We start from the raw sequence: 12,838 nt of genomic DNA, 5'->3' as shown, positions 1-12,838 counted from the left end.
AGGCTTGTTCTTCTGTCACGTTGAACGATTCTCTTCAGTCGTCGTTGCAGGATACTTTTCCGGCCGCAGCGATGTCGGTGGTTTGATTTCATCGCTACCTCGGAGATGCTGTGTCCCATCGTTCATGCGCCGACTATATCACTACGTTCAAACTGACTTAAATCTAAATAACCTGCCATTGTAGCAGCAGTAACCGACCTAACAAGTGCGCCAGACACCTATCTTATATAGGCGTTGACGACCACAGCACCGTATTCTGCCTGTTTACTTATCTCTGTGTATGAATGCGCACGCCTATAACAGTTTCTTTGGAGCTTCCGTGCAGTATCGACGGCTATTGATAGGTATATACCAAATAAATTAATAGGAGATGGTGCTGATCTCCCATAGTACACTAAACAGGTCAGAACACTGTTGCAGAAGCAACGGAAAAGTATGCCAAATTTAGTAGAATGGAACACCCTCAAGATTGACGTAGTTTTACAGAAGCTCAAAATGTAGCACAGATTTCAGTGCGAAATGCTTTTAATACTTTCCACAACGAAATTCTGTCTCGAAATCTGGCAGAAAATCCAAAGAGATTCTGGTCGTATGTAAAGGACACCAGCGGAAAGACACAATCTGTGTCTTCACTGTACGAGAACAATGGTGATTTTACTGATGACAGCACCACAACAGCAGAGTTACTAAATATGGTTTTCCGAAATTTCTTCACGATAGAAGACGAAGTAAATATTCCAGAGTTCGCATCAAGAACAACTGCCAATATAAGTAACTTGTAAGTAGATATTCTCGGTGTAGCAAATCAGCTTAAATCACGCAATAAAAGCAAGGCCATGGGTCTTTATTGCCTACCAGTCACGTTCCTCCCAGAGTATGCTGATTCGATAGCTACATATTTAGCAATCATATACAACCGATCGCTCGTTGAAAGATCTGTACCCAAAGACCGGAAAGCTACATAAATGGCACCAATACCCAAGAGAGGAACTAGTAGTAAACCGGCTAATTACAGACCTATATTACTAACGTTGATTTGCCGTAGGGTCTTGGAACATATACTGTGTTCGAATATTATGAAAACGTTTTATTGACAAACAGAGAACACGGATTCAGAAAATATTGTTCTTGTGAAACACAGTCAGATCTTTACTACTGATAGTGGATGACAAATTAATACCACATTTTTAAATTTCCAGACACAGTACCTCAAAAGCGACTTTTAATCAAAGAGCGAGCCTATGGCCTATAGCCTCAGTCGTGCAACTGGATTCGTGATTTCCTGTCAGAAAGGTGACAGTTCGTCGTAATTGACGGAAAGTCATCGAGTGAAAGAGAAGTAATATACGGCGTTCCCCATGTAAGTGTTATAGGCCCTCTGCTGTTACTGATCCACTTAAGTAATTTAGGAGACAATCAAGTAGCACTCTTAGATTAGTTTAGAAAAGATATCTACATGGTGCGAAAAGTGGAACTCGACTGCAAACAATGAAAAGTGTTAAGTTATCCACACGAGTACCAAACGAAATCCTCTACATTTCGGTTACACTATAAATCACACAAATCTAAAGGCTGCGAATTCAACTAAAGACTTAGAAATTAAAGTTACGAGTAACTGAAGTTGGAAAGATCATATAGATAATGTTGTGAGTAAAGCAAGGCAAAGACTACGATTCATAGGCAGAAAATTGAGAAAATGAAACATTTCTACTAAAGAGACTGTCTACACGAGCGCTTGTGCGTCCTCTTCTGGGTTATTGCTGTGCGAGGTGGGATCTGCATCATATTGATTGGCGGAGAACGTCTAAAAAGTTCAAAGAAGGGCACTCGTTTTGTCCTATCGCAAAACAGGGGAGAGAGCGCCACGGACATGATACGTGAACTGGGGTGGCAATAATTGAAACAAAGGCGTTTTCCGTTACGTCAGAATGTTCTCATGAAATTTCAATCACCAACTTCCGCCTCAGAGCGTGAAAATATTTTGTTCCCGCTCAACTGTATAGGGAGGAATGATCATCATAACAAAACAAGAGAAATCAGATCTCGCACAGAAAGATTTAGGTGTTCGTTTTTTTCGCGTGCTGCTCGAGAGAGGAACGGTAGAGAACAAGCTTGATGATGGTTCGATGAACTCTCTGCCAGGCACTTAATTGTGAATTGCAAAGTAATGATGTAGATGTAGATGACGACAGAATAAACCTACCAAGCTAGTGCAGGGATGTTTCTGGGCATACCGTGCAGCGTGCGTTGTTGACATTTGATGCCACCTACCAAGCACTTGTCGAATACGTGTAAAGCAGAATCGAAACTATATTGCGTTCCAAACGTCGATCAACACGCTGTTAAGGAGCGTGTAATAATGTTTTGGTTGATTAATGTAACTCTACGATTAACATTTTGGAGCGATCTAATAAGGGCTGCAGAAGCAATTCAAAGACAAGAGCCACCGTCTGTGTGACGCTAGCGTAAAAGTACGAGCACCCACATTCTTTTGTCATCTTCATTTTGCTTTCCTCATCGCCGACAACACGCCTACCATGCATATAATACTACCTGAGTATCACAGTTTTGCATCTTTGTATCGAATTAAATCTATGTTGTGATGCTTTAAGCACAAGAAAAGCATGCAGAATTTGTATTGCTCGCGTGCTTTATTCCTCGTCGTTATGTTCTCTTCTATTTCTTACAGTATAAACGTTTGTTCGTAAATGTTAAACTACATTCGTTTCCTGGATAAATGAGGGCTTAGATACGCATGTGTGTGTATCTAATGAAGAGCGAGCACGTCAGTATTCTATGGAGTCTACGTGGTAACCTTGCTAATCGGGTGATATCCACTATGAGATCAAAAGTATACGGATACCTGGCTGAGAATGTCTTACAAGTTCGTGGCGCCATCCATCTGTAATGCTCGAATTCAATATGGTGTTGGCTCACCCATAGTCTTGATTACAGCTTCCACTCTCGCAGGCATACGTTCATCTACATACTCCGCAAGCCACCTGACGGCGTGTGGCGGAGGGTACCTTGAGTACCTGTATCGGTTCTCCCTTCTATTCCAGTCTCGTATTGTTCGTGGAAAGAAGGATTGTCGGTATGCCTCTGTGTGGGCTCTAATCTTTCTGATTTTATCCTCATGGTCTCTTCGCGAGATATACGTGGGAGGGAGCAATATAATGCTTGACTCCTTGGAGAAAGTATGTTCTCGAAACTTCAACAAAAGCCCTTACCGAGCTACTGAGCACCTCTCCTGCAGAGTCTTCCACTGGAGTTTATCTATCATCTCTGTAACGCTTTCGCGATAACTAAATGATCCTGTTACGAAGCGCGCTGCTCTCCGTTGTATCTTCTCTATCTCTTCTATCAACCCTATCTGGTACGGATCCCACACTGCTGAGCAGTATTCAAGCAGTGGGCGAACAAGCGTACTGTAACCTACTTCCTTTGTTTTCGGACTGCATTTCCTTAGGATTCTTCCAATGAATCTCAGTCTGGCATCTGCTTTACCGACGATCAACTTTAAATGATCATTCCATTTTAAATCACTCCTAATGCGTACTCCCAGATAATTTATGGAATTAACTGCTTCCAGTTGCTGACCTGCTATTTTGTAGCTAAATGATAAGAGATCTTTCTTTCTGTGCGTTCGCAGCACATTACACTTGTCTACATTGAGATTCAATTGCCATTCCCTGCACCATGCGTCAATTCGCTGCAGATCCTCCTGCATTTCAGTACAATTTTCCATTGTTACAATCGCTCGATATACCACAGCATCATCCGCGAAAAGCCTCAGTGAACTTCCGATGTCATCCACAAGATCATTTATGTATATCGTGAATAGCAACGGTCCTACGACACTCCCCTGCGGCACACCTGAAGTCACTCTTACTTCGGAAGAATTTTCTCCATTGAGAATGACATCCTGCGTTCTGTTATCTAGGAACTCCTCAATCCAATCACACAATTGGGATGAGAGTCCGTATGGTCTTACTTTGTTCAATCAGGTGCTGTAAGGTTTCTTGCGGAATGGCAGCCCATTCTTCACGGAGTGCTACACTGAGGAGAGGTATCGATGTCGGTCGGTGAGGCCTGGCACGAGGTCGGCGTTCCAAAACATCCCAAAGGTGTTCTGTAGGATTCAGGTCAGGACTTCGTGCAGGCCAGTTCGTTACAGGGATGTTACTGTCGTGTAACCACTCCGCCACAGGGCGTGCACTATGAACAGGTGCTCGATCGTGTTGAGAGATGCAGTCGCCATCCCCAAATTACTCTTCAACAGTGGGAAGCAAGTAGATGCTTAAAACATCAGTGTAGGCCTGTGCTGTGATAGTGCCACGCAAAACAACAAGGCGTGGACGCCCCCTCCTTGAAAAACACGACCACGCCATAACACCACCGCCTGCGAATTTTACTGTTGGTACTACACACGTTGGCAGATGACGTTTACCGGGAATTCGCCATCGGTTCGCAATATGGTGTACCGTGATTCGTCACTCCGCAGAACGTTTTTCCACTATTCAATCGTCCAACGTTTACGCTCCTTACTCCAGGCGAGGCATCGTTTGGCATCTACCGGCGTGATGTGTGGCTTATGAGCAGCCGCTCGTCCATGAAATCCGAATTTTCTGACCTAACTGCTATAGTACTTACAGTGGATCCTGACGCAGTTTAGAATTTCTGTGTGATGGTCTGGATCGATGTCTGCCTATTACACATTACAACCCTCTTCAGCTGTCGGCTGTCAGTCAACAGACGAGGTCGGCCTCTACGCTTTTGTGCTGTACGTGTCCCTTCACGTTTCCACTTCACTATCACATCGGAAAGAGGTAACCTAGGGATGTTTAGGAGTGTGGAAATCTCGCGTACAGACGTATGACACAAGTGACACCCAATCACCTGACGACGTTCCAAGTCCGTGAGTTCCGCAGAGCGCTCCAGTCTGCTGTCTCACGATGTCTAATGACTACTGAGGTCGCTGGTATGGAGTATCTGGCAGTAGGTGGCCGCAAAATGAGCGTAATATGAAAAACGTACGTTTTTGGAGGTGTCCGGATACTTTTGATCACATAGTGTAGGTTGCCGCTCCATTTGGATAGGACTGCATTACTGGAAAAGTGGGGTACGGCCAGGTAGCTGGTGTACATGAGGCATCTCCGTGTGCTGCAGGTGTCCGTGTGGTACCGCGGGGCCTTCAACTGCAGCGGCTCGCTGCTCAGTTCCACATAGGTGCTCAGCGCAGCTCACTGCATGGCGGGGTGAGTGATCACACACTACACAAAAATCTTCTTCTTTGGCATACCTGTCTTAACGAAAGATTTCCACTGGACGCCCTCGACATTCCTCTATTCTCTGCCTCGCCCTTAATCTGTTCTCCCGTTCTTTGTGTCTTCCTTAATCTGCGGATAGTTTTGTCCAGTAGTTCAAATCACTTTCTTCCTCTCTCTCTCTTTTATATGCAGTCTTCCCATCAATAATTGTCAGGACCAGGCAATTTCTTCGTAACATACAGGGTGTTAGCGGTGTAAGTTGTAAGGTGCCTCTTACGTGAGGAAGACATTTTTTCCAGTTTTAATAAATTATTGTCTCTCATTGATGTATTCACGATAGTTAGGAAGTGCTATAGTCCGTAGCCGGCCAAGAGTCGGAGAGCATTTCCAACGCTGGCTGGCTAGGTGACGAAGCGACGGTATGTCGCGAGTAGTGGGGTGGGGCTCGGCGCTGGACCGTAGCAACAAGCCTGGGAAATATACATGACGGGAGGTACCGCCATCTTGGAGCCAAAGTCACCGATTTTGTTTATTTATATTTAATAATTAAAGTCATTTTTAACAACATGAATACTAGGAGCCTCTGGGTGTTTAAAGCTATTTATCATAATTTTGCCTCTTCAAAATTCACATCCTTACATTGACAAATGCTTATATTAGTAAGTACGAACTTGATCGGAAATCCACGAACTGTGACGAAACTAGTGAGAGATACGGACTGCTCACCAAAGCCGGCAGTCGGCGTTAAGAGCTCTTCCTGTCTTGTTCGATGGTGGCCATGCTCTCAGTTACGAGTAGTTTGTGACATGAGTGTTTCATTATTGATCTAATAGGAATAAAAGTGATATTACGACATTCTGAATGTTAATTTCGAGTAAATAGGTACACCAAAGTTGATCGACAGCAATTTCAGATAATTAGCTTCCACCGACAGAGACATCCAATGCACCAATGAAGAATCTGCGCGGGACTAGATTTACGAGAGCCGCGCGATTGCTACGGTCGCAGGTTCGAATCCTGCCTTGGGCATGGATGTGTGTGATGTCCTTAGGTTAGTTAGGTTTAAGCAGTTCTAAGTTCTAGGGGACTGATGACCTCAGATGTTGAGTCCCATATGCTCAGAGCCATTTGAACCATTTGACCATATACCACCCTCTACGGACTAGCGGCTAAGCTGAGTAATAACAGTATCAGTTTAGAAGCGAGGGGATCTTGCAAAGTTCAGATGCTGTGATCATAGGTACCATAACGTGTACCCACTTCAGAGTGTTGGTTTCTCGTCCTTCTAACTGTCTTTCCGCAAACACATCATATAATTTACTTCCTGATGTTTTCTGCTCTGTCGCAACTGCGCCAGTAAGTGGACTACGTCAATATAGACTATCGGTTTTGCGTCCATCCTCTGACGTGCTCCCAGGGGAAAATAGGTATTGTTGGCTAGCTCTTGTGACATGTACTTGGAGATACCAACCAACTTAAATAAATGCTACTACTAATAGCTGTAATTATTATTCTACGAAAGAAGTAAATAATGATGTAATGTCGTTCACCAATAAACAATATCTGCATTTACACTCCTAACACTTTGTATACCTCAACCAACACATTTCTCTTTCTTAAGATATCCACTAGTCAGTGTGAGAACTATCGCACAATCAGATAAACGGCTAATGCATCCAACTTACGGACAACTATAAGGTACAGGAGAATGAGAAACGAAATTGAGGATCTGGTAGATGACGATTCGTTTGACTTTCAAGGAGGCCAGGAAACCAGGAGGCAGTTCTGATGTTGTTCTTGATATTGAAAGCACGACTTAAGAAAAATGAACACACATTCATAGGATTTATAGAACTGAAGAAAGTATTCGACAGTGTAAAATGCTGCACATTGATGGAAATTCTGAGAAAAATGGGAGTAAGCTGTAGGGAAGGCGGATAATACACAATACGCACAAGAGCCGTGAGGGAACAATAAGATTGAAAGAACAACAATGGAATGCTCGAATTAAAAAGGGAATGTAAGAGGGACATTGTCTTCTGCTCTACTGTTCAGTTTACACGTACAAGAAGCAGTGCTGAAAACAAACAAATAAATAAATAAATAAAAATAAAAAAATGAAATGAATTGATCGTATGGCATTGTTGACCGGGAGGTCCCATTCAGGGAAGTTCGGCCGCCGTATTGCAAGTCCTTTATAGGTGACGCCGCATCGGTGACTTGCAAGTCAATGATGAAGGACACACAACACCCAGTCCCCTGCCGGGAATCGAACCCGGGCCTTCTGCTGGGTGGCGGTGACGTTACCGCTACACTACGGAGGCGGACAAAAGAAATATTAAAGAGTGTGATTAAATTTGTGGGTGAAAGAATATCAATGATAAAATTCGATGATGACATTGCTATCCTCAGTGTAGGTGACGAAGAAAGTCTAAAAATACAGATAATGGACTTAGAGTAAACTGAAGAAAGACATAAGTAAGGAGAAGTAGCAGAAATGAGACCAGCAAGAAGCTTAACACCAAAATTGATGATAACGAAGTAGAGAAGGTTGACGAATTCAGCCACCTAGGAACTAAAATAAGCCATGACGGATGAAGCAAGGAAAACATAAAAACAGACGAGCACACGCAAAGAGGACATTCCTAGACAAAATAAGCCAGCTACTGTCAAATATAGGCCTGACTTAAGGAAGAAATTTATGAGAACGTATGTTTGGAGCACAAAATTTTATGGTATGGATCACGGACTGTTTGAAAGTCAGAAAAGATAACAATCAAAGCTTTTGAGATGTGGTGTTATAGAAGGGCGCTGAAAATTAGCTCTATTGATAATGTAAGCATTGAGGGGGTTCTGTGTAGAATAGGCTACGAAAGGAACGTATGAAAAACACTGACAATAGGAAGGGACAGGATGAATGGACATATCAGAGAATAATGTCCATGTACTAGAGGGGGCTATAGAGGATTAAAACTGTTGGGGAAAACAGACATTGGAATGTATCCAACAAATAACTGAAGACGTAGGGTGCAAATGCTATTCTGGGATGACATGTTTGGCATGAGACAGGAATTCAAAGGAAGCATCAAACGAATCAGAAGAATGACGACTGAAATAAATAAATAAGTAAATAAATAATTAAATAAATACACAAATAAACAGCTCGCACCTCGCGAACACCTTGCAATAGAAAAAAGGAATGTGCCGATGGAATGGGCTACGGTATCTGCCCCAAACAGTTCAAACGTACAGTGCATCGTTGTAGAAACCGTCGACACACACTGGTTGACCACAAGAGGATTGCCTTGAAGAGGCCAGAGTAACATGTCTCGAATATCTTGTGGACGACATATCAAGGACTGTCCCAGGCATAATAACAATGCCTGGGGTGGAGCAATACGTTACTGGCTTTTGAAATGAAACCATTGACGCCACTCGACTGTAAGAATTTTTTATTAATTATTTATCGATGCTGTGTAGAAGTGATTAACTGCACTGCGTTTTTTATTGTTAGCAGTATGGGTTAAAATCGTCGCTCACACTATGTGGAGGCGTCTATAATAACGCTGTGTATTTTGGCGTTCTTTCCACATGTGTATGTCCTCTCTTTCATGTATGTTAACCGAAGCAGAACTGATCGGTATTTTATACCAGGACAATTAGTTTATTTCAGAAAGATTGTGTTAATCACAGAGGATGGATTTTATGGATTGGGTTTCTTTGAGATGCTTGTATGATTGTGTGCCGGACCGAGACTCGAACTTCGGGACCTTTGCCTTCTGCGGGCAAGTGCCTTACCATCTGAGCTAGCCAAGCACGACTCACGCCCCGTCCTCACAGCTTTACTTCCGCCAGTACCTCGTCTCCTACCTTCTTACCTCCCCCAGTCTGTGGCAAGCTATGTCTCCGCCATATGCTTTCTTCCAGGTGTGCCAGTTTTGCAGCATCGCAGGAGACCTTCTGTGAGGTTTGAAGGTAGGAGACGAGGTACTGGTGGAAATAAATCTGTGTGGACAAGGCGTGAGTCATGCTTGGGTAGCTCAGATGGAAGAGCACTTGCCCACGGAAGGCAACTGTCACGAAGTTCGAGTCTCGGTCCGGCACACAGTTTTAATCTGCCAGGAAGTTTCATATCAGCGCACACTACGCTCGGAGTGAAAATTTCGTTCTGCAAATATCCGTGTTTTTTCATGTTTGCACGTGGTTCGTGCTTTCTCCACACCGTATGGGATAGCATTACAGCAGCACAATGCGTTTAAGTGTGTCTGCCGCGTGTAATCCCTGTTTTTAATTCGCACTCAGATCTGATGATGAGACCATTGGCATGTTTGTCCACGTATGTTTTGTAGTAGACGTACGACGACATGTCACTTAGACATACGTGATATTTCCTGACTTTGTAAGTAATGGTCTTTAGATTGTGTTTATCAAAAGTTATGGCAATATGCCTTGCACTTCGTTATGCATACTTTTCATTGATTTTAGGTTTCACCTTCCACCTGAAAATAGCTCTACAGCTGAAATCATGGTAGTGAAACAAATAAATATTAAAAAACTTGCTGTAAAACAATGGAAATGATTCCATTTAAGAAGTATGTTACAACTGTGGTGTCGGCCGGTGTGGCTGAGCGGTTCTAGGCGCTACAGTCTGGAACCGTGTAACCACGCAGGTTCGAATCGGGCATGGATGTGTGTGATGTCCTTAGGTTAGTTATATTTAAGCAGTTCTAAGTTCTAGGGGACTGATGACCTGAGAAGTTAAGTCCCATAATGCTCAGAGCCATTTGAACCATTTTTCAACAACTGTGGTGCCCAACCAAGGCAAAATCGTATTGACTGTCCAGCAGCAGATTTTGATTTCGCAGAAGTGCACTTTCGAACAAACTTCCTCCACTTTAATGATCGTGTGGTTTTTATTTCACAGTGAAGTTTTTAATTGTTCTATAAATCTTGTTCTTTCATTTCGTGCGCCCCTTGAATCAAAGCCCTCATGCGTTCTTACATTTCTTTCGAATAGCTGATTTTGTGACTTTAATTACTTTGTCCTTGTTTATGATGTGCATGGACGCGCGCGCGCGCGCTTTTGTGTGTGTCTGTATGTGTGTGTTTAAATGTGCGGACGCGAAAGAGGAAGAGAGAGTTTTGCATTCTTTGAATTTATTTACAATCCCTGATTAATCGACTTGTTTTGTTGTGTGTTTAATGGTGATGGTTTATTATCTGCTATCAACTTGTCACTGTCATTAGATCTTTCCGATGATTGAACTTTTCGAAATTAGTGGGTAAATTTCGTAATTTGCTTGTCTGTTATTTAGTTTTCCACCACACAGCGTCGAGTGCGGTAGTAATCACATAGCATTTTCAATAGTCCGACCGCTGTTTATTACAGTGGAAAGGTCCGTTATGCGCCATGAATTGTGTAAATACGCGTGTGTGGACAAGTTCGTTGAAACAAAGGCACGTTGTATACCTAAACTGCTCGGAGTGGGGCGTTGGTCGACTTTTTACTACACGTGAAAGTTTCGGTGATAGCGCGATCGTAACTATATTCGATCTGAATAACAGCAAAGGGCCATTCTGCTGTATACTGCCAGTGCTATGACTGTTCTTCTAGTTGACTGAAGCTTGGAATGGCTGCGGTTTGTATGCTGTGTGTGTTGTCAAGCACACTGCAGAATACATTAGTCTCCTCCAGAAGACATGGCACTTATATCGTGTAACACTGCATATTACCTTCGTAGTTGACTCAGTTCAGCAAGTAAGAAACAAGTTCCTCCAAGCATGTTATACGCGACTGCAACCACTCATTGAAGATTAGAACCTGTGCAGCTCCTAAATTGGAGGAATAATTATTACTACGTTTCACCTGCTCTTCAAATACTCCAGGTACATTTTCTATGAGATTATGTTCGCATGGTATAGGATACTCATCACACAGAGCAAAATTTGGTCACCGAGAATGTTGAAATAAAAATCCTGGTTCATGTTTACAGTACCCTAAATGAAAGGATTCAAGACGCGATGCGAAAACTATCTCCCCAAAACATCTCAGAACCACCCCCAGGCTGAACTACACCCTTCACACACACACACACACACACACACACACACACACACACACACACACACACACACACAGCAGAACACTGGGCGTCTTGTACCATTTGAAAAGAGGCTATAGCGCTGCTTCCTGGTCTACATAACACGCAATCAGGAAGTTTCCCGGCTTATTGAAGATATGCTAGTTGAAGGCATGCAGCAATATGTGATGCTGCGAACAATGACCTTTTGTGACTCGAAATGTGCAGTGTTTAGCCGGAAATAGGTTGAGATGCACTTACGTTCATTGGCAGCTTAAATTCCTGTCGGATTTGAAATTGATTGTCTTTTGAAGGGCGTAATATACGTGGCTGGTCCCTGTCAGTCAGAACAGTATTACGACCACTGTTCTTAGGCCGTGTTTCATGTTTGCGACTCCTTGTAGGCAAATTAGACAGTCCACGTTGATATACCAACAAATCGGGCAATTTCGTTGATGGCGTGATCAACGTCACATCGGAAAAGAGCAACATCTTTTTGCCATCCCGCCACGTTTCGTCGTTGAGCTTTCTTACTGCGCTGACTCCATACGACCGGCACATACACACCACGTCACCGCTGTGACACACGTCACCTACAGCGCTGAAAAGCATCTGGTGTGTTCACTGAATGGGCTGACTAACACTTTGTCCGGTGAGATTATTTGCATGATGTCCGCTCCCGGTAGCTGAGTGGTCAGCGCGACAGAATGTCAATTCAAAGGGTTTCGGTTCCCGGCTGGGTCGGAGATTTTCTCCGCTCAGGGACTGGGTGTTGTGTTGTCATCATCATCATCATTTCATCTCCATCGACGAGCAAGTCGCCGAAGTGGCGTCATATCGAAAGACTTCCACCTGCGAACGGTCTACCCGACGGGAGGCCCAAGTCACACGACTTTCTTTTATTTGTATGATAGAACATCTGTTACAGTATAATGTCATGGTTGTACCTCTGGAGTTGCTTAATTAAAAGGTACTTACTGTATTACTGTTCACAAGACTGGCAATTTCCGACTTCAGAAGCCATTTATAACTGCTATAGGTTCTGACAGCATATCGTTATATATCAGACTATAAATAGCAGACGCGGTCCTTCCGAAAGCGAGGGCATACGTGTGCAAGCGTCAAGTAAAAAGAATATTTGATGAATACAGTAATGGTCATTGTTGAATCTATTGGCACGTTCCTACACGCTGCATGTACTGATTTTCGTAGTGGCAAAACGAGAAAGGAAACGAAGTGGTGCAATAGAAACCAACTGAGAATGGCTGTCCTTCTAGACCAGGAGCAGTGGTATTGTGTATATTACGTTCACGAAATGTAATTACCGTTAAACATGCAAGTGCAGCAGGAAGAGCACCCTCTAACACCGAAATTAGTTACTGGTGTGAAGTAATGAAGAGGATTGTTCGTTCGCAGCAGCTGTACAGCCTTATCACAGTGACGGATAGGGTTAGGCAATACTATGGTGCAAGTGATGGTGACGTAGAT

At 43.3% G+C, this 12,838-nt stretch overlaps 1 long non-coding RNA gene across 1 annotated transcript in view; it reads left to right on the top strand.

Annotated features, from left to right (window-relative positions):
• Positions 1-12,838, top strand: part of LOC126266659 (uncharacterized) — a 77,628-nt gene that overhangs the window by 49,848 nt on the left and 14,942 nt on the right. Inside the window, exon 3 of the long non-coding RNA XR_007548904.1 lies at positions 5,170-5,258. This is a non-coding gene — a long non-coding RNA (uncharacterized LOC126266659). The remainder of the gene's footprint in view (positions 1-5,169; positions 5,259-12,838) is intronic.

Source organism: Schistocerca gregaria, chromosome 4 (assembly GCF_023897955.1).
Source record: "Schistocerca gregaria isolate iqSchGreg1 chromosome 4, iqSchGreg1.2, whole genome shotgun sequence".
Lineage (NCBI taxonomy): Eukaryota > Metazoa > Arthropoda > Insecta > Orthoptera > Acrididae > Schistocerca > Schistocerca gregaria.
Note: the sequence above shows the minus strand (reverse complement) of the source record. Positions and strands in the feature narration are given on the sequence as shown.